The sequence below is a fragment of the Callithrix jacchus genome, chromosome 1, assembly GCF_049354715.1.
Source record: "Callithrix jacchus isolate 240 chromosome 1, calJac240_pri, whole genome shotgun sequence".
In the NCBI taxonomy this organism is placed as follows: Eukaryota; Metazoa; Chordata; class Mammalia; order Primates; family Cebidae; genus Callithrix; species Callithrix jacchus.
In genome coordinates, this window is record NC_133502.1 from 152,579,925 (window position 1) to 152,597,952 (window position 18,028).

The 18,028-nt window shown below is 36.5% G+C and overlaps 1 long non-coding RNA gene across 1 annotated transcript; it reads left to right on the forward strand.

Moving 5' to 3' along the window:
- The first annotated feature begins 6,583 nt into the window (after nucleotides 1-6,583).
- Nucleotides 6,584-15,928, forward strand: LOC118143634 (uncharacterized). Its single transcript, XR_013526964.1, has 6 exons — nucleotides 6,584-6,723; nucleotides 7,108-7,204; nucleotides 9,142-9,285; nucleotides 9,930-11,482; nucleotides 12,384-12,544; nucleotides 15,367-15,928. It is a non-coding gene; the product is annotated as an uncharacterized LOC118143634 (long non-coding RNA).
- The last annotated feature ends 2,100 nt before the right edge of the window (nucleotides 15,929-18,028 follow it).

An 18,028-nucleotide genomic window follows, 5' to 3' on the forward strand; every position in this document is an offset into this window, starting at 1 on the left:
ATAAGGGATACTTGGATAGCTGGTAAAAAAATTATTTCTAGGTGAGTCAATGAGGGTGCTTCTAGAAGAGATTAGCATTTTAATCTGTAGACTGAAAAAGAAGATTGTGATCACCAAAACCAGTGGGTCTTATCCAGTCTGTTGAGGGCCCAAATGGCACAAAAAGGTAGAGGAAGAGCAAATTTTCTCTCTCTGTTGGAGCTGGGACATCTATATTCTTCTGCCCTCACACATCAGCATTCCTGAGTCTTAGGTGTTCAGTGCACACTGAGACAGCATCATCTCCTCTGAGTCTCAGGCCTTCCGTCTTAGACTGGAACAACACCCCTGGCCTTCCTGGTTTTCCAGCTTACAGACGGCAGATCTGGAGAACTCTTAGCTGCCATAATCAGGTGAGCCAACTCCTCATAATAAATATTTTTCTGTATACAATACCTATATATGTTCTATTGGTTCTGTTTCTTTGGTGAACCCTAGAGAAAGGGGAAATGGTCATGGAGGGAACAATGCGTAAAAGCAAGAGAGAACCCAGTGAATATGAAGCAGCTCTGGGTCGTTTTGGGCATAGATATTATGGTGAGCCTCACATGTTGAAGCTGCACTCAGGGTATTCTTATGGCCTAATTTCCTATTTTGTTTTTGACTTCTGTCAAGCCCAAACCTGACACTAGAACTGTGGGCCCACCTCATGCAAGTCTTTTCATTTTATGTTTGGATATTATTCCAAAAGCAGTGGGGTGAATACAGAGCAACTATTTTGCTGGAAGGTAGCAAGATCAGATTGAGGGTTTTAAGATCATTCATCTGCAGTGTGTAAATAGGAGTGAAGGAAAGCAGAGCAGAGGTAACAAGAGTACGATGAATGACAAGTGCAAAGGGGAACAAGGACATGTGAATTCAGTGTGTGTTTTGTGGACTTTGAAAGGAAACAAGGAAACAACTTCAGAAAACACCTATGATCAGTTACTGTTGACCTGGAACTCCATAACTAACATCTAGGGGCTAAAACTGTGAGAATAAAACAGTAGTTCTGAGGACAATGTACCTTTGCTTGTGGCTGGCAGAAAGTTGTAGGGATCTGGATCATTTGTCTGGCTTTGAATAAGATCTGCCACTTATTCATAAAATATGGTTAAGCAAGTTTTATAAACTATGTCTGCATTTTTCTTATCTACATCATAAAGATAGTGATGATACTTATGGTGTTTATTGTGGGAATTAAATGCATTAACATATGTAAAGCACTGAGAATACCTCACACATAGAAAATGTTTAATATTATTAGGTATCATTTTTCCAGTAGTTGCCTCAAATGTTTTATAGTAAGGAGAGCTGCTTTCCATTTATCAGAGCCTCAAAATTTCAGGAAATGGCAAGGAGAAAAGAATATGTTTAGTAAAGTTGCTGATTAAAGTTGGAAGAGATACATTGATACTAGAAACTTCACCTCCTGCCCAGCCCCCATTCTAACTTCCCTCTCCTCCTTCCACACTGAGGATGGTAAGAGAGGCAAGGAAATGTTAGATGCTTAGAACGAAATGGAGTATCCATTGTCATCTTGGCAAATCACTCATCCAAGGCTGAGTTTACACTATAGCCGGTCTCATCCTTTGGTTCCAGCATTGGACTTGAACATCTCCAGTAGTCAGAAATACAAACAGTCCTCATCCTCATAAATTCTAAGTCTAGTAGAGGGCACAGCCCAAAATGAACAATTATGTAGTTATATAACAGCATAATAAATGGCATAATAGAAGCTGACTTGAGAGTGAAGAGTAACAAAGAACTAATTCACCTTGGGGAGGCCAGCCAGGTTTCACCCACGCAATTTATCTGTGATGAATCTTACAAGATATAACTTTTCTTGTCAGGTGAAGAAGTTGGGATGGGCATATTTGATCAAAAAAGGAACAGCCAACAGAGTTACAGAGGCTGGAAGGAGCCCAGCTCGTTTGGAAAATGTTGGTAGCTGTAACATAGCTTGAGCAGTGCAAGGAAAGGTGGCAGCTTGGCAAAGAAAGTAGGCTGTGGATCCTACAAAGCAATGCCAAGCTCTTCACAACTATCCTGAAGTTAAAGAGAGAGTATGAAGATTCCTAAAAGAAGAGAAACATAATCAGATTGGGGTTAGTAAATTTCTGTGCTGGTACTATATGGATGGAAAAGAGCAAAACTATTTGCCAAGCCTCATGAACAGAATGAGGAAGTAAACTCTCTTTGAGACATGAAATTTAAAACCACAGCAATAGAGTCCAATATTATCTTAATATTTAAAATGCAAACCCCCCCAAAAAGGTAACTAAATGCTCTCCTTGGTATTCTGAATATAACTAAGTAATTTTTCAGTTGCCCAATGATTTTCTATTTATTTATATTTTCTTTATGTTTATTTCACTCTGAAGTACCATTGCATAGACACGCAAGTTCAGAAGCCAGGCTTGCCTTTTAGTCAAAACAACAGAGAAGTGAAAAGATCAAACCAAGAAAACTTGTCTTGTTTTGTTTTTAGTGTGAATGGCTAGAAAGGCAAAGTGTATATTGTCTTAAAAGAATTGCACTATCAATCTCTACAAATGTTTCTGTTCTTGTGAAAAATCAGTGCACATTACTCAACATATGTGCCCATCAATCTCTACCAGCTTGAGATAAGGGTAAGTCTGATAAAATTTCCCAAAAGAATAATATGCGCTAAAATGTCACTTCCTAAAACTGAGGATTTTAATTCACAAAGGTAAATTTAAAGCACAAATTTGGAATTAAACAAAACAAAAACAGAGTCAATATGCAATATATTTTGGAAGTAAGCTGTATTAACAGTGTTTCATAGATTTTTTTTTCCTGAAGTTATTAGGTATTCAAATAATGTTTAGTGCTTTTTTTGTTATAAGTGGATTGCATGCTTATAGTACAACACTCACAATTAAAGTATAAAGGAGAAAATAAAAACCTATTCATAAAGGCCAGACCCAGCAATATCCACCATAAATATTTTATATAATCCTTCCATTCACACACATATATAATATTAGATATTTATCACTTATTTCTATTCATTTAAATTATGCCATGAGCATTTTCCTATAATATTCAATATTCTCTGAAAATATACTTTAATAGCCTTATAATATCACACCATATTTCTAGTCCACAAATTATGTAACTGTTGACTTACAACTGAGCATTTTGGTTGCTTCCAATTTTCTATATTTTAAGAATTCTGCAATGTTCAATCTTGAACATAAATCATTCTTCACATTTCTACATCTCTTGTGATTTCCTGAGGGCAAAATCTTAGACTCGGAATTGTTGGGTCAAAGTATAAGCTACATTTCTGAAACTTTTGCCACTTACTGCCAAATTACTTCAGGGGCAGCTTTTGCTAATTTGTAGTTGCACTAGGAGTGACAGTCAAAACAGGGTATATAATTAACTTTACTTTCCCTTATTAAATGTAAAGGCGGGTGCTTTCGTAATATTTACTGGACAATTATATTCTGTGAATTTTTTCCCCATGTCCTGTTACAAGTTTCCTATTGGAATGTTTGTCTTGTTTGTCTTCTTCCTCTTTTAAATTGAGGGAGGAGGGGAGTTTTCTTATAGATACTTTGGGTTGCTCAGGAATGCCCCTGAAGTTGGATATTTGGGCTTTCCTTTATCTTTGTATGCTGGTTAGGGTGTCTGGTTTAGACTCTAGAACATGTTGCCTGTGGAAACCTATTAAGGACACCTTGGTTAAGATCAAGGTCACCAAGCACATGATAACCAACTCATGTCCATATTTTAGTATCCTTGTCATATGTGTTTGCACTATTTTCCCCATATTTTGTTTGCTTTATCTTATCTTCCTTGAAACAAAAATATACTTTATATTCCAGTGTAATAAAATTAATATTTCATTTACAATATATGCCTAAATTTTTTTTTCTTGCACAAATTATAGCTATATGTATTAAATATGTAGATCTCAAGTAAATGAAATAATCACAAATTCACTAATGTTTCTAATATAACTGTTTTAGCTTTACTTTGTAGTGTTTGCTTTATTTAAATAGTATTTACATTTGGGGTTCACTTTAACTGTAAAAATGCCTTTCCTTGAAAAATACTTAAACATCTTTTTTATCACCAAGCTTCACTGATTATATTTACTGCCATATTTAAGATCTTTGCTTGGCTCAAGCCTGTAATCCCAGCACTTTGGGAGGCCGAGGCAGGTGGATCACGAGGTCAAGAGATCGAGACCATCCTGGTCAACATGGTGAAACCCCGTCTCTACTAAAAATTACAAAAAATTAGCTGGGCATGGTGGCGCGTGCCTGTAATCCCAGCTACTCAGGAGGCTGAGGCAGGAGAATTGCCTGAACCCAGGGGGGCGGAGGTTGCGGTGAGCCGAGATTGCGCCATTGCACTCCAGCCTGGGTAACAAGAGCGAAACTCCGTCTCAAAAAAAAAAAAAAGATCTTTGCTGATGGTTTTTGGAAACTGTCCTTAAACTAAAAGGAAAGTGGCAGTGCTGGTAAAGATATAATCAGGGAGTGGGATTCTTTCCCTCCTCACTGTAGCTAGTTTTCCCCCTAAGTGTGAAAAATTTAAAAGATCACACAAATTTGGCACTGCAAAGATTATATTCATTCTGAGGACCTCTCCTACTTATGTTGAAATTCATGTTATTCTTACTAACATTTCTTACCAACTGGTACCTTAGCTAAATTATGCTGAAGAGTTTTGCTTAATCCATGTTTGTGGTTGTTTTATTAGACATCCTATATTAACTTGAAAGTAAATTTCACCTAGTTTTAGTTGCTTATCTCTGAAGAATTAGTGTAAGAGTGTGTTCATTTTGGCCAGGCGTGATGGCTCTCACCTGTAGTCCCAGCACTTTGTGGTCCCAGCACTTTGTAGTCCCAGCACTTTGGGAGGCCAAGGTGGGCGGATCACCTGAGGTAGGGAATTCAAGATCAGCCTGACCAACATGGAGAAACCCTGTCTCTACTGAATACACAAAAAAGTAGCCAGGAGTGGTGGCACCTGCCTGTAATCCCAGCTATTTGGGAGGCTGAGGCAGGAGAATCACTTGAATCTGGAAGCGGAGGTTGCAGGGAGCTGAGATCATGCCTTTGTACTCTAGTCTGGGCAACAAGAGCAAAACTTCATCTCAAAACAATTAAAAATTTTTTTTAAAAAAGAGTGTGTTCATTTTGAGAGCAGAACATTCTCAATTTGCCCCCTACCTTATACTTAAATTATGCCTTTCCAGGGTTATTCCTTTTAGTTCTATTGATTAACCTAACCACTTTTGAATAATACTTTAAATAGCTGATGAGCTAAATGCCCCTTCATTTTTTTAATTTATCTATTTCTTTCAGTTTACTCTTAAAATCTATAATTTTGAAAAGTAATTAATATCCCTAAGGGGTACGTATTGCAATATATAAATTAACTTACAAAAAACAACAAATACCTCTTTACATTATGGAGTCTTCTTATGTAGGAATACATATTCAAATATTCCCTGGATAAATTTTGACAGACCTCAACATTGGTCTTATATTTTTTTCAACAGCAAAATTGGTCACTTTTAGTTAAAATAAGTGTTACAAATGATTGTGATAAATTTCATGAGTATACAGGAAAGTAACATGTTTACTTTATATGTAAATCCACATACAAATTTAGTTGATTAGATGCTAATAACAGAACTGGCAAAACTGAGAACTTGGTGTTATGCATATTTTAAATGTTTACAACCTGAAATCCAAAACATGAAACTCAGTCCCTTTAGTGTGAATTTAAGAAAATTAAATATATACCTGAAACAGAACAATATAGAGCTTATAAACCATTCTAGTTGCCAAATATTTTTAAAAATGCTATGTGCCTACCAGGCGTGGTGGCTCATGCCTATAATCCCAGCACTTTGGGAGGCCAAAGCGGGCGGATCACAAGATCAGATCGAGACAATCCTGGCCCACATGGTGAAATCCCGTCTCTACTAAAAATACAAAAAATTAGCTGGGCGTGCTAGTGCATGCCTGTAGTCCCAGCTACTCTAGAGGCTGAAGCAGGAGAATTGTTTCAACCTGGGAAGTGGGGGTTGCAGTGAGCTGAGATCATGCCCACTGCACTCCAGCCTAGTGACAAAGCAAAACTCCGTACCCCCTCCAACTAAAAAAAAAATAAGCTATGAGCCTTTCATTCACAAAAATGCTAACGTGTGACTATTTTTATAAATGGTGCAAAGAGGAAACTATGGTGAGAATTTAAGTGGATATGAGAGACTAAGACATTATATTAACTGTTATACTAAAAGACATTGCCAGACAACCCCTTGGGTAACACTTGTTGAGATTCTGAATGTTTCTCTTCATACACTCTTAAATAACATTTTCTCCCATGACTCATGTTTAAAGTCTATGCATAACTTTGTTCCCTACACATAAAAAAAAAATTAGTTTTCACTTAGAATTAAAGTAGATGTTCCTTATTCTTGAAACCCAATCATACCCCCTATGAAGGCTGGCCACTCCCATTATTGACATCACAAAGGCCTCTTCTCATGTGGTGGGTCTGGCAGAGTAACTTTGAGTAGGAGTTGGGTAAAATAAGGCTGAGACCTAATGAACTGCATTCCCAGATGGTAAAGGCATTCTAAGTTGCAGGATGAGGTAGAAGGTCAGCACAAGATATAGATCATAAAGACCTTGTTGATAAAAGAGGCTACAGGTAAAAAGCCACCTAAAACCCACCAAAACCCAGATGGCCACAAGAGTGACCTCCAGTCATTCTCACTCCTACACTCTCCCCAGCACCATGACTGTTTACAAATGCCATGGCAGCATCAGGAAGTTACCCAATATGGTCTAAAAAGGGGAGGCATAAGTGATCCACCCTTTGTTTAGCAGATAATCAAGAAATAACCATAAAAATGGACAACCAGCTGCTCTTGGGACTGCTCTGTCTAAGGAGTGGCCATTCTTTTATTCTTTTACTTTATTCTGTGGACTCGCCCTGAATTCTTTCTTGTGCAAGATCCAAGAACCCTCTCTTAAGGTCTGGATACGGACCTGTTTCCTGTAACAGAGCTGTTGTTTGCTTCAATTCTAACAGCTGTACCACAGAAGTGGGGACACACCAGAATGTAAGCATACAAAACCAAACAACACTACAGGCATGGAAAAAAATCACAATGCTGAATTTGCACAAGGTAAAATGTCTACACTGTGTTTGCTGTCATAGTTGTGTCTTTGTTCTTTGTGTTCAGACCAGAGTAGAAATTTCTTGCTCCTTTTCTAAGGCAAGCTGCTGTTATGATTAAGCTGCTTAATGTTATATTGTAATGACTAATATTTACACATTTGTTCATTTCTCTACTGTAGAATCAATAAAATGACAGAATCTGTTGCCATGAACAAATTTCAATTTGTTCATCCTTGTCTCAACCCAGTTCCTTAGTCCATATGGAGTGCCCCAAATCTTAATAAGGGATGCACTTGGAATGGCAAAAGCTAAACTTCACAGTTGAACTAAAAGATAACAAGCCAACAGTCAGGCACAAGTTCTTCAAAGCCACGTGAATATTTACTTTGCCTTGATTATTTTTATTTTAATACTGGAAATGAGAAACCTTCCTTAGGAAAGCAAACAGCCACATACAGCTTTAAGACCAAGGGTCAGCCAGGGCAGTCTCTCCAACCTGTTCCCCACAAGGTCGACATTCCAGCCCCAGAGGAGTTTGAGGGGCATAGTCAGTGCTTAACAGGGACAATCAGGTGTGGAGTGTTGACTGCACACGCTTGTGAAGAGTCACAGCTTGTCACTGGTCACTGCTGGAAACTGCACTTAGTCATTGTGGATGCACCCCACCTTGGGGTTGAATGGGAATTTGTAGTAGATGCCATCTGTACAAATCACAATGATAGCATTTGACTCTGTTCCAAAGGCACACATGCATGGCAAACCTGAAGGAACCTGATAATTGGAAAAATTCCACTTGGAACTGAATTATTTTGGAAGAAAATTGGCTTTAGTGTGAATACTGAACTTTCTGGATTTTTAGCAGCCAAAAAAACAAAATGGGTACTGTGCCATGGTCATCGGATACTCAGATGAGGGAAGCTTCCTAATTGAACTCAATGCAATAAATATTTGCCATGTGTGATCTTTTTCATAATTCCTGGATAAAAGGCCCTGATGAAGTAGCAGATATTCTTATAAGGGTCTGCTTTTAAGATGAGGTGGCAATTCTTGTTCCCTACAGGTTGAGGGCCACCAGTTTAGGGCACCCTTGTGTGCAAGGAAGGCCTACAGGTGGCTTCTTGTTGCCGGCAAGAAACACAAGCTTCACACAACTCGTGTGTGATGGGGGAGGTCAGGAGAGAGCTGTTACTCTCTGCTGAAACACAAGACACAAAGGCCTTTAAAGTTAGAGCAGGTTTCCAAGACGTGTGACTGATGGGCACTGCATGTCCTCATAAATACCTTAATCAAGGAGCCTGAAACCACCACGATTCTATCTTGTGACAATTTGACCACCTTAACTTCTGTAGAAAATTATACTTCAATAACAGTCTTTTTCTGGTCATCCCTAATTGTCACTTTGCTGGGAGGCTATTTCAGCTTTTTCCCACTGGCCCCTAAATTAAAAACAGCTACGGTGAAATAACATTTCGACACGGCCAACTCCTTCTTCTAGAAATTCTTGTTTTTCTTTCTTTCTCTTTTTTCTACTGGATTGGCATTGTAGATTTAGAATCCAGTTTCCATTCCATATATAAGTACCTGTGCTTGCAGGGGTAGTGCCATTGGTTGCAGTGTGGGTTACACAGTAAGAGCTTCATGATGCCACACAGGTGGTTCCCCTGCTCCTAAGCCCCACCTGCTGCTAGGGGAGACCCAGAGGCTGGATCAGGCAGGGATTTGCCAGGGCAGGAAGTGATGGGTGGAAGTTTGTGATCTCAAGGGAGCCAGTGGAGCACCCAGCAGGCATACACCCAGCACTCTGCAGGCAGGCGCTAAGGGGTTTTTGTTACTATTGCTTTTAGATATGTTATATATTAGATAAGTAAATTTTAGAGATATGAAAATTCTTCAGAAATTAAGATGATTTGATGCAAGGCAATTTTACTCGGATTTTTTTTTTAGATTGTGCCAGACTGATCATAAAGTTCATTTGAAAGAAGAATTGTTTTGAGACTAATGTAAGAAAATGTAAAAAGGAAAATTTAAAGGAAATGTAAAAAAAAAAAATTAAAAATAAACATGACAAAGGAGTACTTGCCCTACAAGGTAATAAAATGCTTTATATAAAGCACCAGTAATTGATATGATGTGATACTGGTGTAGGAAGAGACAGAATAATGAAATGAGCAGAAAGTCAAGAAATAGACCTATGTACATATAAATAATTTGGTATATAATAAAGGTGACATGAGATCTGTAGGGAAAGACTGGATAACTAATAAATGGTAATAATAGGTGCAACCAGCTAATCATTACACCAACATAATTTCCAAATTGTTCAAATACTTTAATATTTTTTTTAAATCCACCAAAAATATTTTTGGAAAGAACTTCATAAGCAAATATCACTAAATTTCAGAAACAATAAACATGTGATTGATATGGTTTGGTTCTGTCCCCACCCAAATCTCAACTTGAATTGTGTCTCCCAAAATTCTGATTTGTTGTGAGAGGAACCCAGGGGGAGGTAACTCAATAATGGGGGCTGGTCTTTCCTGTGCTATTCTTGTGGTAGCAAATAAGCCTCATGAGATCTGATAGTTTTTATCAGGGGTTTCCACTTTTGCTTCTTCCACATTTTTTCTCTTGCTGCCACCATGTAAGAAGTGCCTTTTATCTTCCACCATAATTCTGAGGCTTCCCCAGCCATATGGAACTGTAAGTCCAATTAAACCTTGTTTTGTTCACAGTTTCAGGTATGCCATAATCAGCAGCATGAAAATGAACTAACAGAGTGATAATTTTGACTGGAAACAAAAAAAAACCTCAGAAACAAAATTTAATGAAGAAAGGGAGAAATATCTTTAAAATAATGCTCATTATATATGTATGTACACATATATATTTTCTGAAATCTAATAAAAAAGATGAAAAAAAAGAATTCAGTATATCATGAAAAAGTTATATAAATGGCCAAGAAGATGAGAAAGTCTTTACACACACGTGACAGAGATTTAATAGTCTTAATGTAGAGAAACATTTCTTAAATTAATTAAGAAAAAAGATGAAGAAAGAAGGAATATGTGGCAATGAAAATATATAGTCAATAATCATATTAAAATTTTCAACTTCAGTATTAGTCAAAGAATACAAATGAACAAGTTTTCACCAACCAAACTGACAAAGATTTTAAGATACAATAATAAATAATGTTTTAACACCATAATTGCTATCATGTTTCTGGAAGGAAATTTGGAGTGTTCTTCAAAAGCTTTAAAAAGAGCAATGCAGCTGGGCATGGTGGTTCACACCTGTAATCCCAGCACTTCGGGAGGCCGAGGTGGGTGGATCACGAAGTCAGACGATTGAGACCATCCTGGCTAACATGATGAAACCCTATCTCTACTAAAAATACAAAAAATTAGCCAGGCATGGTGGCACATGCCTATAGTCCCAGCTACTCAGGAGGCTGAGGCAGAAGAATCACTGAACCTGAGTGAGCTGAGATTGTGCCACTGCACTCCAGCCTGGGCAAGAGAGCAAGACCTCCATCTCAAAAAACCAAAAGCAAAAAAGAGCAATGCTTTTTGAGATGACAGCTTTCCATCTAGGAAGTTATGCAATGGAAGTAGCTATAAATCAGTTTACAGATTTCTTTACATAAATGGACATCTCATTATAGTTTAGAAGATTATTCTTTAAAGCCATTCTACAAGGAATATTTTTGACAGAGGGGTAGTCACATATTGGTTTTATGTAATATCAGTTTATAAAACAGAATATACATATGATAATATTTTATACATAATGTTTTTGGCACTAATAATACACCTTCCTAGTGAGAATGCGTTCTGTTTTAAAGTCAAGGACGTGCAAGAGTGGAAAACAGTGGTGGGCTTCCTCTCAGAAATGAAAGATGATTCTGTAAACATTCCTGATTCTAATAACCATCTACAAAGGAGTTAGGGAATAAAGGTTAAGGACTGCATTTTCAATGATATTTAAAAGCCTCAGAACTTTTATCACTTATCCATTTCAAAAATTACCTAGCTTTTCCCCCATTGTAATCAATCATTTAACAAATATTTGTTCACTTATTATGTGCCAGGTACTATTTCAAGTACTAAAATCATTGCTGTCCTGTAGTATATTCAGATACCCCATGATAGATATAAAACAAATAAATGTGTCAGTGGTGATAAGTGCTGTGAAAAAAGACAGAGTGAAGAAACCTAAAGGAAGTGAGAGAGTGGCTTATGCTGGGTTCAGGACAAAATGAGGAGCATCGCAAGCAGAGATGAAGGTAAGAGCAATGGTCCCGAGTCAAGAGTGTGTATGGTGGGGTGGGCACAGCAAGGAGATAAAAGAAGCTAGAATGGAATGAGCCAATGGAAGAATGTAAGAGACAAAATTTAAGAGGTAACCAGGGGCTAGATGATATAGTGAAATGGGGACTATTGAGGAAATTCTTAAATTATAAAACTTTATATCCAAATCCTACAAGAAAGCAAGGAGCTGGACAGACTACAGTTTTTCAGCAATCTCAAAGGAGGTTAATCCCCAAGGAAATGACGACAAAAAGTGAGCAAAACAGGGAAAATTACCAAGGTCTATTGACCAGTATGAATGATATACAGAAACAATTTTAAGCTAAGAAGGTGGGGCTGGGATTTCCTGGAGACCCAAAATGGGTCAGAAATAATTTGCATTGTGTGTGTGTGTGTGTGTGTGTGTGTGTGTGTGTGTGTGTGTGTGTGTGAAAGTACATTCCTAAAAATATGTTAGAAAATGTCAGTGGGTATCCTCATTGGGTAACCAAGCATGAAAATGACTGTATCTGCTTTTAGCTATTTCTGCAATTAGTTTCCTTTCAAAAAATATGCATGTAGAGACTTAAAACTATAGCAGAAATCAGTAACTTGAATTGTTCTGCTGGACTCAGAAATGATCCAGATTATTTGGCAGCTTGATTTCCTTGTTTGCATTACATTTGCATTTTAATACAGTGTCAATAGACATGACTATCTTCTTCAAACATTTTATTCCTTTCCTTTACAGAGCTATTACTCTGATCAGAGGATAAAATAACTTAAAAACGAGCCTCTGATGGAAATCAGGCCAACCGATTGAAATAAATTTAAATAGAAATCCTACTTCAACACATATGTGTAGTAGAGTGAGATAATATACTCCTGCTGTTTCAGAAAAGATGAATCACTACAAATGCTGCCTAAGAAGAGAAGAAACTTCAAAATATTGGCATCTGAAAAACACAGCTTAACCAAGGAGGGAAAACTACATACTATATAGATGTACTGTCCTTTAAACTACAGATACCTTAAGAGGATTACATTATCTGTTACTGGTAAGACATTATTGTGGATGCATTCTGTGACAGACTGTGCTAGAGACTAGGATAATTCAGTCTAGTGGGGAAGAATGATAAGAGACCTAACTATATTACAAATGGGATGAAAGAAGGCACACAGTGGTGGGGGCAGGTATTTTAGGAGCACAGAAAAGACTGGAAAACTGGGAAACTTTTGAAAGCGATGTTGAAGATTCTTGGAAAAGAATCAACAGTTCCCATTTTCAGTATGAACTTGGCTACTAACTAACTAAACTGTAATTTGAAAGATAATGGGAAGTGTGTATGAAAGGAATGGACAGGAAGAATAGATAATATGAAAGAGAGGAATGCTTAACACAAACTACGCAGAAAAGACTGAAAGCTCCTAGGAGTATGACTGTTGCCTTTTGACCAGCTATGCCTGGGGTGCTACTTATCAAGGGTTTTTTGAATGTAAGAGAACAATGCTGGCAATTTTAATGTCTTTTCTGCAAATCCACCACTGTCTATGGACTTTTCCAGCTCCCCGCCAACAATTTTTGAAAGCAAAGGTTGATCTAATCCATTGATTCTCAAGGCATGATCCCAGAATCTCCTGCAACAATCACTCAGGGTTCTTACTCAAATGCTTACCTCATTGTTGCCTAATCAAAATACCTGGGGCTGGAGTCTGGAGATCTTTATTGTCACCCCTTTTCTAGGTGATTGTTTTGTACTAACTCATTGAACTGGTTTGTTTACCCATTCCAGCATCCTTGCAATCCAGAGAACTAGGAACCACACTTGCACCCCCAGACAAGAAATACTATGGTGGCTGAAATCCCAATTGAGTGGGTTTTCCCTTTTTTTTGTGGTGTAAGTCTCCCATCTCTGATCCAACTCATTTGTGTTTAAACTTTATTTAGTGTTTGCAGATATAACATAGAGAAATTTTTATGTTGTTAAGAAAGTAGGAAGTGAATTTGTGCATACGGTAATACTTGGATCTTATCTGTGAGGCAAAAATATTCATGAAAAATTCCTGAAAGAAAATAAAACCAAATATTAGCCATTTGTGCCTTCATGAGGTAAGATGATTGTTGATTTTATTCATCTTTCTCTTTTTCCAGTTTGCATCCTCTCAAATAAGAACATATTTTATCATGAAAAATAACACAGTAACATCATTTAACATGGGATAAAATTAAAATAGAAATGCCTAGAGCTGTAAGTGACCTGCAGAGAGCTTTCAAAGCCTTTGATGAATTGTATTTTAAAGCATATTTAACAATCTTTTTGGCTCTTGCCTCCCAGATGGTATGGATATTCTCAATAATCTCTGACTCTATTTGATATCTGAAGATGTCCTTTGATCGTCAACCTTTGCCCTGCTTTTCCTGAAAACATTAAGTCATCAGAAACTGCCTCAGGAACACAAAGGGTTTGGAAGGTTTAAGTTTGAGGGATCAATGGAAACTACAGGTGATAACAACCTGTGTCGTAATTTTTTATGATATTATAGCATATATATTTCTCATGTTACTAAATAGATTTTAGAAAAATCATTGAACCAAAAGGTCCCTGACACTAAAATCATCACAGCATTGATGTGCTTTGTTCAGATTACGAATCCACATCAAATCACTCAAAATGTATGTTTTTGGTCTCATGACACATTCAGTTTTTTTTTTTTAGGTTTCATTTTGTTTTTAATTGACACGAAATAATTGAGTATATTTTTGGCATACAGTGTGATGTTTTGATTTATTTATATATTGTACGATGATCAAATTAGGGTAATTAGCATATCCATCACTTCAAACACTTGTCATTTCTTTGTGGTGAGAACATTCAAAATCCTCTATTCTAGCTATTTTGAAATAAACAATACCTTATTATTAACTATAGTTATACTAATGTGCAATAAAACATCAGAATTTATTCATCCTATCTCACTGTAACTCTCTTTTAACCAACCTTTTTCCATCCCCCTCTCCCCACTACCCTTCCCAGCCTCTGGTAACCACTATTCTACTCCCTACTTCTATGAGGCTCTGCTCACCATCTCCTCAATTTCCTCCTCCTCTAATCTCATTGTCCTGTTCTATAATTAGTCACACTTAGGGAAAGCAGTGATAAGGGGCAACATATGTTTAGATGAAAAAAACCTACTTTGAGTCCTCATGAAGATATCGCTCTCAAGGCTTGTGGTTCATATGAAAGAGTTTATGAGAAAATAATCAATAATATCAACTTTTTAAACAGAAAACGTGTAATAACAGATGAGTTTGACCAAATGTTTGTGAAAGTACCAATTCAAGTACTCTTCTTATTCCCCTGCCCACCTTATAAGATATTGTCCCTGCAGATCCTGTTTAATATAGAGAAAATAAACATCCATCAGGCTTGGATAATCTTAGGAAACTCTTATAGAACAAAGTGTCAAAATATTTGCAGTTGAATTTGAACCCTCAACAGGGTACTGATATATCACCTGACAATCTCTCCATTTTCTTCCTCAATAAATCAGATGGCATCCAAATGCTAGATAAATTCTAAACTTAGAGAAAGAGGAAGGCAAAATAGTCTGAGAAAATGAAATAGCGATTAACTACTGGGAATACACAGGAAAACACTGGATGACAGAAGGCTCTAATAGTGCCCAATCCTGGACACCAGGAATAACAGCCACAGAAAAGTTTCCTGCTCTTCTAGCAGCTTATTATAGTTCCTCCAATTTTAGTTAAACCCCTCTTAATAAAACTCCTTATGCAGTTTTTATATTATAATTTTCTATTTATTTCATATAGTAACATATCTTTACATCAATTTCTAAAATATTTCATTTTTGATTTTAGAAAAGATAAAGCTGATTCCTAAAACAAGAGTATAAAATGGCACTCTTCCTAACTCTGAGTTCAGTTATATCATGTTATCTTGAAATCAGCCACAGTGAGAGCACTTTAAACTATGAAAATAAGCCATTACTACGCATCAGAACTCTCACCCTCAGCTTCCACGTGGCTTAGCTGACCAGACTACCACTGTTTGTACAGTTCCACGTTTGACGAAAGCATGGACATCATCTGATAACCATGATCCCGTGGTCTGGGACTTAGCACAGACGTCCTTATTTGGTTCCCGCTGGCAGCATGATCTAGGTACAACATTGCAGCTTGGAAAGACAAGAGAAAGCCAAATTTCCCACTTATGAGAATTCCAAAGTATAACTCGAAGAATACCCTCCTCCTATGTTAATTCAGAGGAACAAGAAGACAAAGGTGAAGAAGAATACAGATGAGGAAGAAGTGATAACAAAAAGAAGAAATGGGAGAGAAAAATAAAGAGAATGAAAAAATGGCTTGTTCTGTTGTTTCCACAGTGGTCTAAATGTGTGGCCATTATTCATTCTTTGTTTCAGAGGGACTTACACTGTGAATTTTATTTATCTGTTTCTCTTTTTTATAATGGTGTTAGAGTATCCTACAGCATGCCTAATTATTAGAACAGACAAATGCTGGACCACACTTAGCTTCTATACCTCCAAATCTAAGACTGTTCAGTCCCTTGATGCCCTAATGCAATTAATGAGATGTAATAAAACATTCTACATCCAAGAATCAAGGGAAACAAATAAGGGATTCTCAGATACAAAAGAAGCAGCCATAGACAAATCAAGATTAGGGAAAAGATATTGAACTTGAATCATTCTTTTTGGAGAAACCCAAGAATTTAGATTAGACTCATTAAAAAGGTGCTTTTTGATATATTAAATTTCTTATGAAACTGCTAACAGTTATAATTTCTCAAGGACCCTTAGATATAGTTTATCTCAGTTGAGTACTAGTCAAAAACTCCTATCTTTTTAAAGTATATTCTCTTGAAACTTTTAAATATCAGAAACATAGCCAAAAATCAAAAATTCTCTCAGGCAGTTCAGACTAGATGGTTTCAGAAATTATATCAATGGCACAGAACATACTCTGTAGTCCCAAGATACAAAGTGATTTCTGTAAGTGCATGTGTATTTCGTTGGTGTATCGTGGGTATCCCTGCAAATCATAACAAAAGGGAGGTGAAGCTGAAATATGTGTATTATAATTTGCAGTTTGCTTCATGTTTCCAGTGTGTTTCTGCTTTGATATTCTGCTCAAACAAGCAAAAATAAGGAATTCTCAGTTGCTCTTGGTAATACCACAGACATTTTTCTAGTAAAAACAGAATCAAAAAACATAAAATGAAAGTCTCCAGTCGGACAGGGATCTTGGTCTATTTTGTTTACTAATATATACCTGGTGTTTAGAATAGTGCTTGGGAGAGTAGACAGTAAATAAATATTTGTTGAATATTAAACAAATAAATAGAAATTTCAGATTAATGATTTCTACTAGTTTTCTGTAGGTTCCATTGTAGTTTGATTGAACCCACATGATTGTATTTTCCCTTTCTATTTTCCATGTAAAATGTAAATTTCTGTCACAGAGAAGCAAAAGAAATCTTTGAAACTTCATAGTTCCAATTCATGTTTTAACATTCTGCAAATTAAAGCCTCTTCTTCATAAGAACCCCTTCTCACCTAAAAAGTACATCATGTCAGAAAATCCCTTAACTAAGGAACATATCCAAGTAAAATTATATCGAGGCCAATTTATATTTACAATCTTGCTTATTAAAATTTGTATTTATGCTACTTATTTCTGCCACATTTTTTTCTATTTAAAAAAGCACAGCCAATCAAAACCAGAAATAAAGACAAACTGGTTTGAAGGGAATAGCCCATGCCCTTTTACTAAGTACCGGAACTTAGTTGAGATTTTCAGCATTCTCGAGAAGCTGTGAATACATGAAACACAAAGACGCAATCATTTCTTAAAGGAAGAAAAGACAGAGATGAAGAGCAGAAGAAATACCATATCTATTCTGGAAATCTATTAAGAAATATTTTGTTGAAACTAGTTAATGAATACTTTGGGAATATACATATTTGAGAAGGAGAATCAATTACCGTTGTCAATCCAAATCTTAACTGTACAGGTAATTAATGCTAATTAGTTCAGCACACTTTCTATTAAATTAAACGAACAAGTGATTTCATTTAAACTAAACATGCCCATAGATGTCTATAAATGCAAGTATGTAAAAAAAAAGATTTCTAACGTTAATTTTCAGGAAGATCAAAATATATGAAATTAGGCCTTTCTATTTTGAAAATTAAATTCTAAACTTCCATTTCCACATCAAGAAATTAAGAACTTTCTCACCCAAAAATACAGAAATCTGACTTTGAAAGTGCCCAAGTTTCCAACTTTATCATTAAAAAAATTTTATAGTTTTAGGTAACAAAGTTTCTTAAATTCCTTTATATAAATTCTTTAGATTTATGTTTCCCTAATTTGGCTGTGCAGTAGATTCTCTTGCAGAGCTTTTTAAAAATACAGTTCTCCACTTTGGGAGGTCGAGGTGGGCAGATCATGAGGTCAAGAGATCGAGATCATCTTGGCCAACGTGGTAAAACCCCTC